The 16107-nt window shown below is 45.9% G+C and overlaps 1 long non-coding RNA gene across 1 annotated transcript; it reads left to right on the forward strand.

Moving 5' to 3' along the window:
- Positions 1-3468: 3468 nt before the first annotated feature.
- On the forward strand, positions 3469-11355 carry LOC103550206 (uncharacterized). Its single transcript, XR_544706.2, has 3 exons — positions 3469-3574; positions 7681-7795; positions 10845-11355. It is a non-coding gene; the product is annotated as an uncharacterized lncRNA (long non-coding RNA).
- Positions 11356-16107: the final 4752 nt, after the last annotated feature.

The following is a 16107-nucleotide window of genomic DNA, read 5'->3' on the forward strand; positions in this document are numbered from 1 at the left end:
GACTGAGCCCAAAGGGGCCATAACATCTGCATCTTCTGCTGCTTTCATAGGGAAATGGGATGGAGAGGAAAGGATGTGAGATGGGGCAGTTCAGGGCAGTGCACAGTATATGCATGGTAGAGGAGGGACCAAGTGGGGGGATCTGGGATGATGACACCCGCACACATTCCTCTCTTGGTGTACTCAGCCTTAACTCAAAGTGACCTGGTGGCTTGGGACTATGAGCCTCCAGGAAGATCCTAAGGTCATTTCTGTCAAAGAGCCCCCTTCTATCTTCTTCCTGTTCCTGGTATCATCATCTTCGTCTTTATTATCAGCAGCAGCAGCAGCCACCACTCACTTATTGAGTACCTACTGTGTGCTTTACACACGTCTTATTTGATCCACACAACAATCCCATGAGCTAAGTATTAATATACTTCATTATATAGATGAGGAAGCTGTAGCTCAGAGAACTTAAGTAACTTGTTCAAACTCACACAGCTAGCAAGTGGACGAACAAGGATAAAGGGCTGAAAGATGTGAAAATTGAGGAGGAGAGGTTGAAGTGAGGGGCAATTGGCCATCAGAATAGGCCTTTCAAAGCTGCCCCTGTTTGGGGGTCTGCCCAGGTGAGCTGGAAGCATATAGGAAGAGCTGAGCTCCCCTCATGGCCTGCCTGGGGAAGAAGGACCTCTGAGCCCCACAGGTTGATTCTCTGATCCCTTCCTGGCTTCTCAAGGAGGCTGCAAAACTGGCAGAGGCTGTCCCGGAACGAGGAGGACGTTATCCCCTAAAGTCCCTCATGCTTCATACTTCCTAGACTAAGACACTTTGTATTTCCAGTGGGTACCTCAGGAGCTCCCCTAAAAAGATGCCTCCTCAGCTGATTGATTGTTCTGCCCCAACAGTGTTCTTTTCTACTTGCTTTTCCCAAACTCTCTTTCTTCTTTAGTCCCTTACTCCAGTCTCATGGCTTCCTGGGCCCAAGCCTTCCAAGTCCATTTGGAGCCCCTCCTACAAGTGTCCCAAGACAATTCCCTATGAGTCATGACATAAAACCAATTCTTAAGAAAACCAGGCCATCTGAGATTGTATGAGTTACCCTGGCGTTGGCCCTACCCTCCAAAGGTCTTCTAGAACCCAGCACTGGTCCTATTCACAGATTTAGGCTATGCCACCTAGCCTGGGAAAGTCAATCCCAAGCATCTTTGTGGAAGCAGCTACCAGCAAAAAAGTAATAAGCTTTGATAGAACAACTGGCTTTTTTTTTTCATTCTTAAAGTATGTTCTTTTCTTTTATAATTTTTTTTCAAGATTTTATTTTTCCTTTTTCTACCCAAAGCCCCCCGATACATAGTTGTGCATTTTTTTTTAGTTGTGGATCCTTTTAGCTGTGGCATGTGGGACGCCTCCTCAGCGTGGCCTCACGAGAGGTGCCATGTCCACGCCCAGGATTTGAACCAGCGAAACCCTGGGCGGCGGAAGCAGACTGCGCGAACTTAGCCACTCGGCCACGGGGCCGGCCCCTTAAAGTATATTCTTAATAGACTGATATGATTAATGACGCAGGGCCAAGTCTTAGTAGGTCTAGCTGAGGCTGGCTGTGCTTGATGACCCAGAGCTCCTCCCCCTTCCTAGTTCCCCTTCTTCCCATACAAATAAGTTGGTAGTTGGCAATCCCCCTTGCCAGCGTGTATGCCCAGTGAGCAGTAAAGTAGTGCTCACTGGTTTCTTTAAATGTGATGTTACCAGGAACATGGCAGTAGTTGGAAGGAGCTTGGAAACTATTCATTGAACAAATATTTATTGAGTACATACTATGTGCCAGACACTGTTCTAAGCCTTAGAGATAGAACAGAAGACAGAAAAAGATTCCCACTCTTATGGAACCTATAATTGTGGAGGGAGACAGACAATAAATAAACACATGGAACTTACGTCAAATGAGAAGAATTACCATAAGAGAAGGGGTTTGAGAGTGCTTCACTGGAGGTGGAGGGGTAACCTTTTAAATAGGAGGGTTAGAGAAGGCCTCACTTGGAAAGCGACATCTGAGCAAAGAGCTGGAGGAGATAAGGGAGTGAGGAATGTGCCTAGCTATGGGAAGAGCATTCCATGCAGAGGGAACAGCAAATGCAAAGGATCTGAGGCAGGAGCCTGCCTGGTCTGTTCAAAGAACATCAGGGAGCTAGTGTGACTGGAAAGGAGAATGCCAGGAGAAAAGGTGAAAGAGGTCACGGAAGACTGGATGGCGTCGGCCATGGAAAGTTACTGGAGGGTTTTGAGCAGTGGAATGACATGATCTGGCTTACATAATAAAGTGATTACTCTGGTAGCTGCCTTGGGAATAACCTGGGGGGCCAGAGGTAGAAGCAGGGAGACCAGTTAGACGTTGCAATCGTCTGGAGCTTGGGGATGAAGAGCAGAGCCTCTGGAGCCAGCCTGCCCGCTTCCAATGCCAGCTCTGCCACCTACCAGCTGCATGACCTTGGGCAAACTACATAATCCCTGCGTCTCAGTGTCCTCATCTGTAGAATGGGAATGATAGTTGTACCTACCTCCTAGGGTATTTGTAAGGATTAAATGAGATGGTAAATGTGAAACACTTAGAATGTACGGTTGTTGTGAGGATTAAATGAGTTAAAACACTTGTAACAGCACAGTGAGCAAATGCTGCTTCTGGATTTGATGTTATTGTTGTTGTTATCATCTTCTGAGTGAGAGGTGATGGGGGTCAGGCCAGAGGGTCCCGGTGCTGAAATATTGTCCTGCTCGGGGGTGTTTTGAAGGCAGAGCCAGCAGGATTCGCTGGCAGACTGGCTGTGTGGAAGGCAGAGAGGGGACTCCAATCTCCCCTCAGAGGGAGGCTGAGGAAACTGGGCCCAGCTGAGGCCACCATGGTGACAAGCCGTTTTTAAAAGGGACTGATTGCTAAACAGTTTAATCTTAACAGAAATCAAAATTAAAGAACAAGTTCACTCATAGACTAACATAAAAATTCCTGTGTAACAAACTATTTTCATTTTTATCTATTCCCTTCAGTCCTTATCTTTATGCATGCATGATCCTTAAATAATTAAAATAATTGCATTAGCATAAGTTTATATTCAGAAAAAGAGAAGTATGCAGTAATTCATGACTCTAGCAAGTGTTCATTGGTCGAACATTAAGGAAATTAATGTGCTCAACACCATTTATACTCCAGCATGTACACGGGGCACAGAATTCCCATTTTAAGATGAAAGAACGTACAATCCTGAGTCAGCTGCTAAAACGGGGCTGTGGGAGGCATAGTCGTTTATTCATTTGTTCACTCAACAAACTTTTATTAAGTGAGCCTATATACGGCTCCTAGATAAGCAGGTTGATAAGCAGATCACACTCCTATTTCAAGAAGATTGGTCTTATGGAGACTGACCAAACTGCTCTAACAGGTTTCATATCTGAGGCTCTCCTGGAGGAATGTGTGTACAAGTCAGCTTGGAAGCGCCGTGGAGGAGACTCTTAATTCTGCTTATGGAGGTAGGAAGGCTTCCAAAGAGAGACGACACCTGGACGCTATGGAGTTTCCTCAGGGCGCAGAAGAGACTCGGTTAGTTGGCTCTTAGCACGCTGGCATCTGACTTGTATTGTTGATTGTTCTGACCGCCTCTCCCCCTAGACTATGTGTGCACCTCTGATCCCCGGCACTATCCAGGTGTCTGACACTTGGCAGCTGCTTTTTTAATGTTTGTTGAAAAAGAATGCAGCATATCCTTGAAAAGTGACTTGAACAGTGACAAATGAAGAAATCACACGAGCACACTAGCTTCATAAGTCTTTTTGTGAGGGGCAGGGCGTCCAAAAATAAAGATTCTTCCTGATTTCCAGAAGGAACATGTTTCTCATCTAGAATCTTGCTAATGGATGGTCAAGAGTCAAAAGCCACTCTTGCTGTTCTAAGTAGGAAGGTTTAATACAAGGAATTAGAGACCTAGGGAATCATTGGATAAACTGGAAGAGTAAAGGTCAGGGAAGCCACTGCTAGAGGCTACAAAATCAAAGCCTGCTGGGATCTCGAAGAAGCCACTTTCAATCTCAGCTGCTTGCGCCACCGCATGCCCGGAAATCAGCCTGAACCTGGGTTCCGCCATCCGCCTCTATGTTTGCCCCCACTTACCACCAGAGAAAAATAATTTCTCTGCCTTAAATTTCCCATAAGTGCTTCTCATTGGCAGAATACACCCCAGAACCATACAGGAAGAGAGGTCCTCAGAAATGTAATTCCAGACTTGCCTCCCGCAGCACAGAGATTTTAGGCGAGGGCGATGATTATGCTGGATTGACGAGAGACAGCTCAGCACAGATGGCTTCCCCAAGTCTCACCTTCAAGAAGGGAGGTTTACACAGCTCTGGGAACATCAAGTTTTACTTCCCCTACCTCTAGGAAGCTGTCATGTTCAGTCCAAACATCTTCCTGGTGGAAGAAACTTACAATCACTTTATAACTATATATACTTATAACATTTCCATAAAGCAAGTCAGGGAAATCTGCTATCTAGTAGGCAGACTCAGGCAGTGTGAGGTGGCAGAAAGAACTCCAATTTTGGAGGCAGACGTACTGAGTGCTAATATCAGCCATACTGTTTATCAGTCATGTGAAATTATGCAGTTATTTAACTCTTCTGGAAAAAAAAAGAGATTATAAAATAATCAGGGCTATATCTAAAAGTACATATAAAAGAATGTTCATAACTACTTTTAAATAGAGATTCATTAAATAAATTATGATACCTCTGTATTAAACAATATCACGCATCCTCTTAAAATTATCATGTAGAAGAATAGTGTTGACATGGGAAAATGTTCACAATATGGTGAGAAGTGAGAAAAGCAAGTTGCAAAACAGTATGATGACTGTGATTCCATTTTTATAAAAACAACTCTGTGACTGAAAGGCTTTATACCAAAATTTTAGCAGTAGTTATCTCTGAGGGTAGTTGGGATTATAGCTGGGTTTTTTTCATATGTGCATGAGTTTCTCATATTTTCTGCATTGAATATGTATTACTTTTGTAAGTTTAAAAATTACATAAAAATAAAAAGTAGGATTCAATAGGATTGAGAGAAGTAAATTTTAGACAATGTATGCAAAGTTCCTGATAGACTTTCAATAAATGATAGTTCCCTTCCCCATTCATTTAAACATGATTTTATTTTGTATTTTGAATAAGCAATATTCACATTCAAACTTTTCAAGATATGAAAGTGAAAATTCTCCCTCCTACCTCAGACCTCCAGCCACTCCCTTCCTTTCCTACAGGCAGCCAGTGTTGCTGGATTCTTCCATGTCCTTTAGAGAGAATGTATGCATGTAGAAGCAAAGACATAAAGTTATGCACTCCTCTCACTCCTTGTTTACACAAGTGGTGGTACATTTTACTATGTTTATACCCCTTTGCATTTATACTCCTTTCTTGGTGATCTTTCCGTATCAGTATATACAGATATTAAAACACCTGTAGCTGTACCATCATTGATTTAACTGGTTCCCTGTTGGTGGACATTAAACCCAGCGATATCTTCTGAAGGTGGCCCCAGATACAAGGATGGCCAGCACTTTAGGAATGACCTCTTATCCCTGGTCTCATCACCCTCTTCATTCACTCTGGTCATTTCTTGGCCCCAGCTTCTGAGGCTGAAGGGCTCTGAGAGACCTGTATTGGTTACAGCTCAAACCTGTACTGCTTACAGTCATTTTACCTATTTCTTTTTTTGGCAGTGATGGGGTCTGGCATGCTCTGAAGATATTCTCGCCTAGGATGTGAGAGCTGATAAGCTATGTGCCATTATATGATAATCTGCTCCCCCTCTCTCTGCGCCACTGTTTACTTCTGCACTGTCTCCCACCCTCAGTCTTTCTTCTGGAGAAGCAGTGGCCCTCTCTCCCACCTCAATATTTCCCTCATCCTCTTTACCATCTTGGAGGACCTGGAAATAGGACTGTGTGTTGTCACCTAACCTCACACCTGGGTGACAAATGTAGGGTAGTGACAATGAGGAGCCAGGCCAGGGTGCAGTGGTGACTTGAGGGGGTGGTAGCTGGATCTGCTGGGCCCTGCCGGATGATTAGGAATGTGGACGTACTGGGTGAAGCGAGGAGGGCTTAGCCTATGGTAAATCTGGATGAGAATCTCTTTGGTGGTGGTTTGGGAGGGGTAGTTAGAATCTAAGCCAATAAGGATGGACTAATCCTCTCCTTACGTGAAGCTTATAAAGAGAGAATCCTTTGGGTCATTGGTTAATTTCTTAATTAAACTGATATTGATTGAATACCTATTCCGTGCAAAGCACTCTATCAGATGGTTCTGCAGTCTCTATTTTATCATTTTACACATTGTGGTTTTGCCTCTCTTGCTGGGGTCACTAAGTCATGTGGTCCCTTTCATTGCTGTTGCCACAAATTTTTGTGGTCTTTCAAGGCCTGCAAGTTTTTTCCTGGGGCTCAGGGTGTGAACCAGAGTGCAGGTCCTTGAAAGTCACAGTTTAAATCAGGGCAGTCACAGAGGTAGATGTCTGATTAGGATGGCACATAGAACTTGCTTAATCAATATTGTCTAAACTGAACTGATCAGGGTCAATGAAAGCCCTTCTGTAGAACTGCACAGGGTGCCGTGTGCCCTCACTCACTGGAGATGATGGCCTTGGGAACAATTATCAGCCTAATTTCTTTTTACATCAATGTAGACTTGATGTCCAGTAATGTATATTTTGTACCTCTAATGGCCTTTTAATGATGAAGAGAATCAAAAGCGTTTTAGATCTGAACCTGCACCATTAGTTTCCATTCCAGAAATCCACTGTAATTACCGCAGCTGCTTCTCCAAGCCCTGCAAGAGCATCGGGTTCATGTGAACTTATCTGCACAGTTAATGACCATCTGCACTGAGCCAGGTCTGATGCAGGTTCTGGGGGGTGGTTCCTGAAGGTGGAGAAGGACAGGGTGGGATGGGGGAGGGAGTGACAATGGGAAGACTGAAGGACTGAGTCATTCAGGGCCTGGGGTGTCACCATCTCTCAGAAGAGGAGTTCTCTCAGCCCTGGTCCTCTCCAATCTCCTCACAGAGAGTTCCAGAGTTCCAGAGTGAAATATGACTTGCTGTAAAACTCTGTATTGTGTTCTGCAAGTCATACTGGAAGAAACAAAGGATTCTTGTTAATTCTGCATTCTTGCCCATCCCGTTTGTGAAGGTTTGACGGGGTAGGGGAGGGTGTGGGGCATGTGATGCGGGGTGCCCAGCTGGGGTGAATGGTCTCGTTAGGCAGAATTTGGAGGAGGGAGCACACAGGGAAGGATCGAAGGGAAAGGTACTTCCCAGGGAAGGGAGATGTTGAGATGGATTGCCAAATCCAATTTAATGAGACAAAAGACCCTGGCTCTCTTTTTAAGCTAATTGGATGTCCAAGAAAGGTTAAAAGAAAAGGAGAGAACTCAGATCCTGAGAAAATTGTACTTGTGAGAGCATCATGGGAAGCTGATGGGAATTAAACTTTATGCTGTGTGCCTTTCCTCTGACCTCGATTTTTTATTCCCAGCTCTTTTTTAGGGCCCTTTTCTATCTCCTTGAAAAGCGGTACGGTGGGGTTATTCTTCATAACTGTGGCCATCTGCCTATTGCCTGTGTTAGGAAGGTGACATATTTCCCTTTTCTCCTAAAGGTCAAGCTAATTTACTCCCATGTGAGTGAGTCCAGTGTGCTTGTCGTGAATGACAGCTGGGCCCTGATGGATGTCAAGTGGTTGCAAGAGCTCCAAGGCAGGAACCTTCTTCTAGGTAAGTGGCCAGGGGGCTTGTGCTTTAGGCTGAGAGATTGAGTCCAAGTGCAAGTTCAGAGGTCCATGGTAATAACTACTCCTCCATTCACCCTCCAGTGATCAGTTTACTGCAATCCCATCCTTCCAGTCCTCAGTTCGTTTGTTAACCTCAGAGTCACTTGGGAGCAACTCAGCCTCATCAACCACAGTTCTCTCAGGCTCCAGACCCTGGAGCTGCCCTCAGCTTTTTCTAGCTGGTGACGCGGAGAGTTATCATTCCAGATATCACATACAGAGGGTTTTGCAGCATCTTTTCTTCCATTGCCACCAGAAAATACTGCAGCAGGGGTCAGACTTCTCCTTCTGGGTCATTTTTTTTAAATTACACTTCAGAGTTAAGATTTTACTTCCTCTAGTGCCACATTATTTTCTAAACACGAAAGGTGGTTAATGCTGACGCAACATGGTACTTCAGCAAATGAGTAATGATGCCCTCGTTCTACAACGAAAAGACTTGCTCCTCAGTTCTTTATTTTTCCGGCCCCTCTCTTTAAGAAAAACACCCACAGTCTCAGAATGACACAGCTGGAAGGAACCTGAGAAGTCATTTAGTGAAGCCGCTTGTTTTCTAGATGACGGAATGAGGTTCCGAGGGGTGGAGTGACTTGAACACTCAGAAGATATGGCCTTAGAAACGTGGTTCCCCGTGACCCTGCTGCTCCTCCTCTGTGGCCCTGGGAAGAATCAGATGCTCTACATGTCCCTGCTTTTGGGGTCTGACTCTGTCATGTTGGAAAAACATACACAAAACAGAGAGAATGTGAAAAAGAGTGTAGTATTTCCACTTCCGAGTCTCATGATAAGAAAAACTCCTCCTCTGTCCCCTCACATGCTCCACAAACTCTCCACCCCGAGCTCCTTAGGCTTTCTGGGTATCCGTTTCAGCACGTGCTGAATCCTGGCTGGCTATGTTAGGCACATCCGGTATCGCTTCTCTGCCTACCCTGATTGAGCCCCCTGTACAGCTGATCAGAGCAGAGAGAGACCCCTGACCCGAGGAGCCCCATTCACACACTGATCATCTGCCAACGACGTGGCCCGGTTCCAACCCCTGAAACTGTGGTTGGTTGGCAGTAGGTGCTGGAGCTGGAGGACTGCATAGATCCAGGTTCTAGGGTGGCCGTGTTGGGCCTTGTGCAGACACAGTAAGCAGAAAAGGCTAGTTTTAAAAGAAGCAGAAGGATGGCATCAATACAGAGACACATGGGCAGAAGCGACCACATTCCCCAGAGACAGGGAGAGAGCGCCTCGGTGCTTGGTGATTTCTGGTGCTCGGAGACTCTGCTTCACTTCATTTCCTTCCCTTGCCTGGCATGAGTTTTCACAATCTCCTGTCCCCCTGTGGCTTTCTTTGTATTGGCTTTAGTCCCTTCCAATCACAACAAGTCCCTAATCAGAACACTATCTTGCACTATCTATGCATGTAAGTCTCCTCCCTCAAACCAGGAACAAGCTCTCAAAGGCCAGAGGTTTATGTCTTAGCCTTTTAAAAAAATCTTTCCAAGTAACCTGTTCATATGATAGTTGTTGAATGGTTGGGCTGAAAGGCTTTCTGGAAATCTGGTTCTATAAACCCTTTTAAACATTTGCATCAATTGGCCCCAAGAAAGCCTTCTTGAGTTTTCTAACATAAAGCTACTTAGTTTTAACTGTCATAATTTTAAGAGAAATGAATTCCACTGTATCTTATGGAGTCCTGATTTCCCCAGGCCTCTTCAGCTGGCAGCTTGAGATGGTATTATGGGGATTGTAGTAACACAGAAGTCATCCCCTCATGTAGCACCTCAGCCCCTGAAAGTGCCCCTCTACTATTTTTGTGGGTTCCAGGAGATGTCTCACTCGGACGCATGGAGAAATTTGCTCCTCCAGGGGCCGCTAATGGTCTACCATCTCCCACTGATCTGTCTTCAACCTATCTTGCTATTACTGTCTTATCTCCCCATCCAGTCCTTCTTCCATGCTGCCACCTGAGCTGTGTTCCATGTGCAAATCTTATCACGTGGTTCTCCTGCTTAACACCCATCAGTGGTGTATACTATTAGCTGCCTGTTCCTCAGCCATTCCTGGTGCGTTTCTTCCTTGCTGGCAGAGCAGGCCTCCTGTGAAAGATGCTAAAAGTGCCAAATAGTCACCCTCCCAGATTCCCTTGAAGCCAGGGCATTGACATATGACCCAGTTCTGACCAACTGGACTTGCGGGGAAGACTTCTGAGGGTTTCTGGGGTAGGGGAGCAGAATTTGGCACCCTAAAATGAGTCTCTTTGGCTTGATTATTTTTAAGAACAAAAGACTGAGGAAGAAATTTTGACCTTCCTCCCAGCTGCCTAGAAGAATTTAGGATAGAAGGCCTGTACCAGGAAGGAGTTATCACCGTAAATAACTATAGTGTGATATGAACTAGGCATGGTAGACAGGGAGGAGCCTAGCAGGGCCCGTGTGATCAAAGTCCTCTCTGTGTCCCATTGTCTCTACAAGGTGTGGCAAACATTTGTTTACCAAACTTTTGCATTTCCATCTCCATGTGAATTCCCTTTGGACTCCCAAACCACTACCTTCAATATCCTCTTTTGTCTTTAGCTAAAGATGGTATTTAAGGTGGTTGTGTCAGCCATTTTGGCAAGTTACTCAGTTTTCCTGGGTTTTTCCCATACACTCATGTTATTAAACTTGGTTTGATTTCCTCCTGTTATTCTGTTTCATGTCAATTTAATTCTTAGACCAACCAGAAGAACCTAGAGGGCAGAGGAAATTTCTTCCTCACCTATCCTGGGGAACATGTTCCTCCTTAATATAAAAGACGAGAGTGAGAGAAGGTCCCTTTTTCTTGCTTTGGGATTTTGTGTGTTGAAGCCATGATGCTGGGACCTGGACTCCCATATTGTGATTGTGGAGGGAAGTTGACCCAGAGCCCTACATTGATGAGTTCCTAAAGCTTTCTACTTATTATAAGAGAAAATTAAATGTCCTTATAATTTAAGCCACTTATTGGTCTTCTTTTGTTACTTACAGGCAAAAGCAACCTAAGACGTTGTCCACAGATGCCTACAGGAGAAAATCCAAATTCCTTAACATGGGTACATACCTCCTTCACAAGTTTGCACTGTATCCTGCTTCAGCATCATTTTTTTTGCCAAACCCGACTTGCACTCCCATTCTCCAGCCACACCAAGCTATTTGCCAAATGGGCCCAGTGTTTATAAACCTCAGCCTGGAATGTCCTTCCATGCCCTGGTTAACGCTTACTCATGTTACACGACCCAACTGAAGCTCTTCTTGGCCCTCCACACCTTTTTGTGGAGTGCTGTGTCTCCTGCTTTGTGGCCCTCTGTACCTGTAAATACTTCCATAGTTGTACCAATAACGTCTCTTTTTCTCTGGCTGTTTACATATCTGACAGTCCTTCTGTCTATAAGTTCTTTTGAGGCAAGGCCGGTTTTTTTCCAGCTTTGTATGTCCACTGCAGATGCTCAATTAATGTTTTCTTAAAATTAATAAATTAAAAAGTTGAATGACTGGTTAATTAGTTGTTCCCAATTCTCAACTTTCTCATATTAATGGAAGCTTTTTAGGGCTTTATTTTTGTTTGTTTGTAAGTGTGTGAGTCTGTCGGCCTGTCTTAGACGGGTGCTGCTCAAACTGTAATGTGCCTGGGAATCTTGTGAGCACGCAGATTAGGGCAAGTCTGAGTGGAGCCTGAGATTCTGCATTCCTAACAGGCTCCCAGGTGATGCTGATACTGCCGGTCCAAGGAGCATATTTTGCACAGCAAAGTCAGCAGGCAACAGGGTCTCTAGAGGGCAGAGGTTGCTGTCTGTAAGTAGAGGAAGCCCTAAAAAACAAGTGAAGACTTAGTGAAGATGACAATTAGATGACAAGGAACATACTTTGTATCCATCATTTCCATCCAGGAGCTTTGGTCTCCTATGGAATTCATCTTCAGTGATGGGCTGAGCTTTTCTGGAGCTCTTATTTCTCATTTTCTCCAGCTGGAGTCCAGCTTAGGCCACAAACATTGGTCCCTCCGTACCTTTGTGATAGTTGCCAGGAGCTCAGCTGAGCTGGGAGAGAGAACACTGATCTGACAGGTGTGGGAGTAGCTGATGAAAGCAACAAGCCTAAAATGAAAAAGTTAAGCCATTAATCACTTACTGTGATGGTATAAGCAAGAGTCTAATACTGGAAAAGGTGCCACCTCCCCCTGTTCCAATTCCCCCTTGGAACTGCACGCCAGTCCGTGTTCAGGTGGATCAGCGTAGATGTGCGGGTTGTCTAGCTGTTGGAGCTGCTGAATAAGAGACTTCGGTTTTGTGGACCCTGAGGTGGAGGGAGCGTGAGGGGGAAGGGCTAGGAGTGGAAAAGTACTGGGTACTGAGTCAGAGAAGGGAAAGTGTCTTCACAGTTTCCTCCCTACCCCCTCCCCATCAAGGGGCCCAGCAGAGACAGGGACAGGCGCCTGAAGAGGACCTCCGCCCAAGGCCTCAGAAGGAGAGACCTGGGAACGAAGGTGCCTCTGGGCAAGGAGTGTAAATATGCGAAGAGCATGGCCAGCAAGGGGGCTGAGTCCTTGACTGCACTCCCTCCAGAGACCGCCATGCACGGGCTGCCTATGAGCCTGCTGTGGGGAGGGCAGCCTCTCCAGGCTGCCGGGCAAAGCCTCAGTAATTGCCTGTGGTCAGGCCTGAAAAATCACACAGTCACACATGCGTTTTTAACCAGGAGCTGGACTCCTCAGTAGTTTTTCTCACCCAAGTGTTCGCTTGAAATTCATTCATATTCATTCCCTCCCTGTCTCTCTCCGGCCCTCTCCCCCTCTACCGTGCCTTCCTCCCACACCCTCGCCCCCTGCAATCCTACGCATCCTTCTCAGCTATATTAGTTGCTTATTGTTGCATAACCAAGCACTCCAAAACTCAAAACAACAAACGTTTATTATCCCACAGTTTCTGTGAGTCAGGAATCAAGATGCAGCTTAGGTAGATGCCTCTGGTTCAAAGTCTCTCGTAAGGTTGAAAACCGTCAGCCAAGGTTGCAGTCTCATGTCGACTAGGGGGGACCACTCCCAAATTCACTTGTGTGGTCATTGGCAGTGTTCAGTTCCTTGCAGGCTGTTGGCAGGAGGCCTACCTCCGTTCCTCGCCACGTGAACCTTTCCTTAGGGCATCTTATAACATGGCAACTGGCTTCCCTCAGGGTGAGTGAGCGAGCGAGAGTAAACACCCAAGATGGACAGTACGGTTTTTTGTAACCTAATGTCGGAAGTGACATCCCATTACTTCTGCAGGATTCTGTCTGTTAGAACCAAGTCATTAAGTCCAGCCCACATGGGAGGGCATGACCAAGGGTTTGCATACCGGGAGATGGGACTATTAGGGGCCTTCTTAGAGCCTGCTGACCACAAAGGCCCAGCCAACATTGTGCCCCTTCCCTAACTATTCCTCTAGCATCCGATAGAATCTGTTTTCCTATAACCAAGATTTCGATTTTATTCTATTCTGTACACATGTCTTGTTGCCCCAAGTGTTTGAGGCTTCTCTTCTTGGTGGAACTCGGATTCCCCACAAGCAAAGACCACCGGCTCTTGTCCCCCACTTCTCTTGTGGTCCCCACTGTACCCATCCCAGGACTAGAGCTATAATAAATATTTGTTGATTATGAACAACTCTCAACTTCAGCTTACTTAAACTTTTTCAGTCCAGCTTTCTGGGGCCCTGGGATTTCTGTGGGAGCCTTTATATTCAGAGCCTTTTCCTGCTGAGCAAACAGACCTCATCTGGGTCGATAATCCTTGCAGGGAGGGTGAGGCAGGGTTATTGTTTACACTACAGAGCTGTCTGCTAATGCCTTTAATGTGGAATTTAGCTGTTGAGAGAACTGGGAATGATTTGGAGCCCTTTAGAACGGAGGAAAGACGAAAAGCAAGAGAACTAGCACTTTATGTTGAGTATCTCGTTTAATCCTCCCAATAAGCATCATGTGCAGCTTATCAGCCCTGACTTTGCAAACATGGAGTCTGAGGCCCCACAATTAGCAAAGAGCAGAGCCAGAACCTGAACCCAGGCCCCAGAGCCTCTTCCTCTCCCCTGCCTTGTGCTTCTAGGAATGGTTTGCAGTGATTTACTCTCAGATCAGGGTCCTTCCTGCTGGGGCTATTGGCAGTACCCAACCCCACTCTCTGTGGTTTCTGTGGCCCGTTTACATGTCCTGAGACACCCAGTAAACACCTGATGAATGAACTCTTCCTCCTCTGGAGTGGGGAGTGGCCAGGAGGCTTCCACACTCACACCCAAAGGCCGGGCAGAACACTAAACCCACCCAGCTAGTGTACCTGACACACAGAGTGTGGCGAAGATGAGTGAGGCAGGCAGAGGCTGGGTTGGGTGAAGTGTGGCAAGGAAATCTTGTCAGAAGCTCTGACACCCCAGGAAGAGAAGGTCACTTGAGATGTATATGGATACAAATGTAGGACTTGCCACACAGATTTGTTTACCATCTTCTGAGAGGCCCCACAGTGGCCTCAGCCCCTCTGAGTGGGACTCTTGGTGGAGGATAGTGTTGCAGGGCCACTGAGCAGACCCAGAAAGGTGTCCAGAAGGAGTCAATATAGGAGTCAATATTGCAGGCCCGAGACCTCCATCTTTGCAAGGCCTGCTCACAAGGTCGGCCTCTGGGGTCTCGGCTTTCAGAAGGGCTCCACCACCCTAACTGACAGAATGGCTCACTGGGCCTAAACTGTGCAGACACTGTGGTTTATGCTTCACATCTGCTTTCCTTCTGGGAGTCGGGAATTTTCGGGTGTGCTAGGCAGAGGGTGCCTGCAGGACCAGCCCCAGAACAGAGCCTGGGCGCTGAGTCTCTGACGAGCTTCCCTGTAGCATCACGTCGTACGTGTTGTCACAGTTAGTTGCTGGGGAGTTGAGTGTGTCCTTATGACTCCACAGAGACAGGACTCTGGGAAGCTCGTGTCCGGTTGTCCTTTGCTGATTTTGCTCTATATCCTTTTGCTGTAATGAAGCTTAGCCATGAGTATGACTAAATACTGAGTCATGAGTCCTCCTGGCAAAACATGAAAACTGGGGTTGTCTTGGGACCCCTGACACACCAGGGAAGGAGGAGTGGAGGGTAGGGGTGGGGTAAGAGTTGTCCCCACCTAGATTTCCACAAACCCTCTTAACTTCATGCCCGCCCAAACTTCTCCCTCCTGAACTTCCACTTACTCTCTTATGGTCTCTAATTTTCTCCTTTCCCTCATTGAATAGTCTCATTATTCAAAATAAATGCTTGAGGGTGTCCCCCTGTGATTCAGCCTAGTCTGAGCGCTGATATGAGAGAATGAGATCAGGGCTTAGTAATATGAAAAAATCTTGAATCCATTAATTAATAAGTAAAATGATAATAAAATACCCATAGGTGCTCCACTTAAAATTCTTCTCCTCTTTAAAATAACTGAAATGATGTCCTTCTTCTCTGAGAAAGCAAGTGGGTGTCACCTGAAGGGTGTCATAGAGCAGAAAGAGTGTCATTTGGCATGGAGACAGAAGACAGTCTCAGCAACCTCCTGCCGCGTCCCCAGGCAGAGAGCTCTTGAGGTTGTTGGGAATATGACAGATGTGAGATTTCTTCCCAAAACCTGGGAGGGGACAAAGATGGGAGCAGGCCAGATCTGGTGGGTGGTGGAAGCCTTTTTCAGAACTTTGAATTTCAATCCAGGGGAAGGGATACTGCGAGTCACTGGATGGGTTTTAACAGAGGATTGAGAGCTCAAATATCTTTTCTAGTTCCAAGGCTATACATGTATGAATACCCGTGTCTCAGACCATTCCTGAAGAAGTATAGGCCATTTTGGAGAAGTTGGTGCTGTCATTTTATGTTCTTGGAACTAAGAGCCATTGAGTCATCCTCAGGGATCCTGCCTGGCTTGGCGCTCTCTTTTCCTCCCCTTCCTCCTTGTGTTTTCTTTAAGAAATAGAGGCCTACAAAACTTGGAAGCAACCCAAGTGCCCATCAATGGATGAATGGATAAAGAAGATGTGGTTCACACACACACAATGGAATACTATTCAGCCATAAAAAAAGACAAAATTGTGCCATTTGCAACAACATGAATAACTTGAGGGTATGATGCTAGGCGAAATAAGTCAGACAGAGAAAGACAAATACTGTATGATTTCACTCATATGTGGAAGATAAACAAACAAACACATAGATAAGGAGAACAGATTGGTGGTTACCAGAGAGGAAGGGGGTAGAGGCAGGGCAAAAGGGGTAAAGGGGC

This window comes from Equus przewalskii, chromosome 25, assembly GCF_037783145.1.
Source record: "Equus przewalskii isolate Varuska chromosome 25, EquPr2, whole genome shotgun sequence".
In the NCBI taxonomy this organism is placed as follows: Eukaryota; Metazoa; Chordata; class Mammalia; order Perissodactyla; family Equidae; genus Equus; species Equus przewalskii.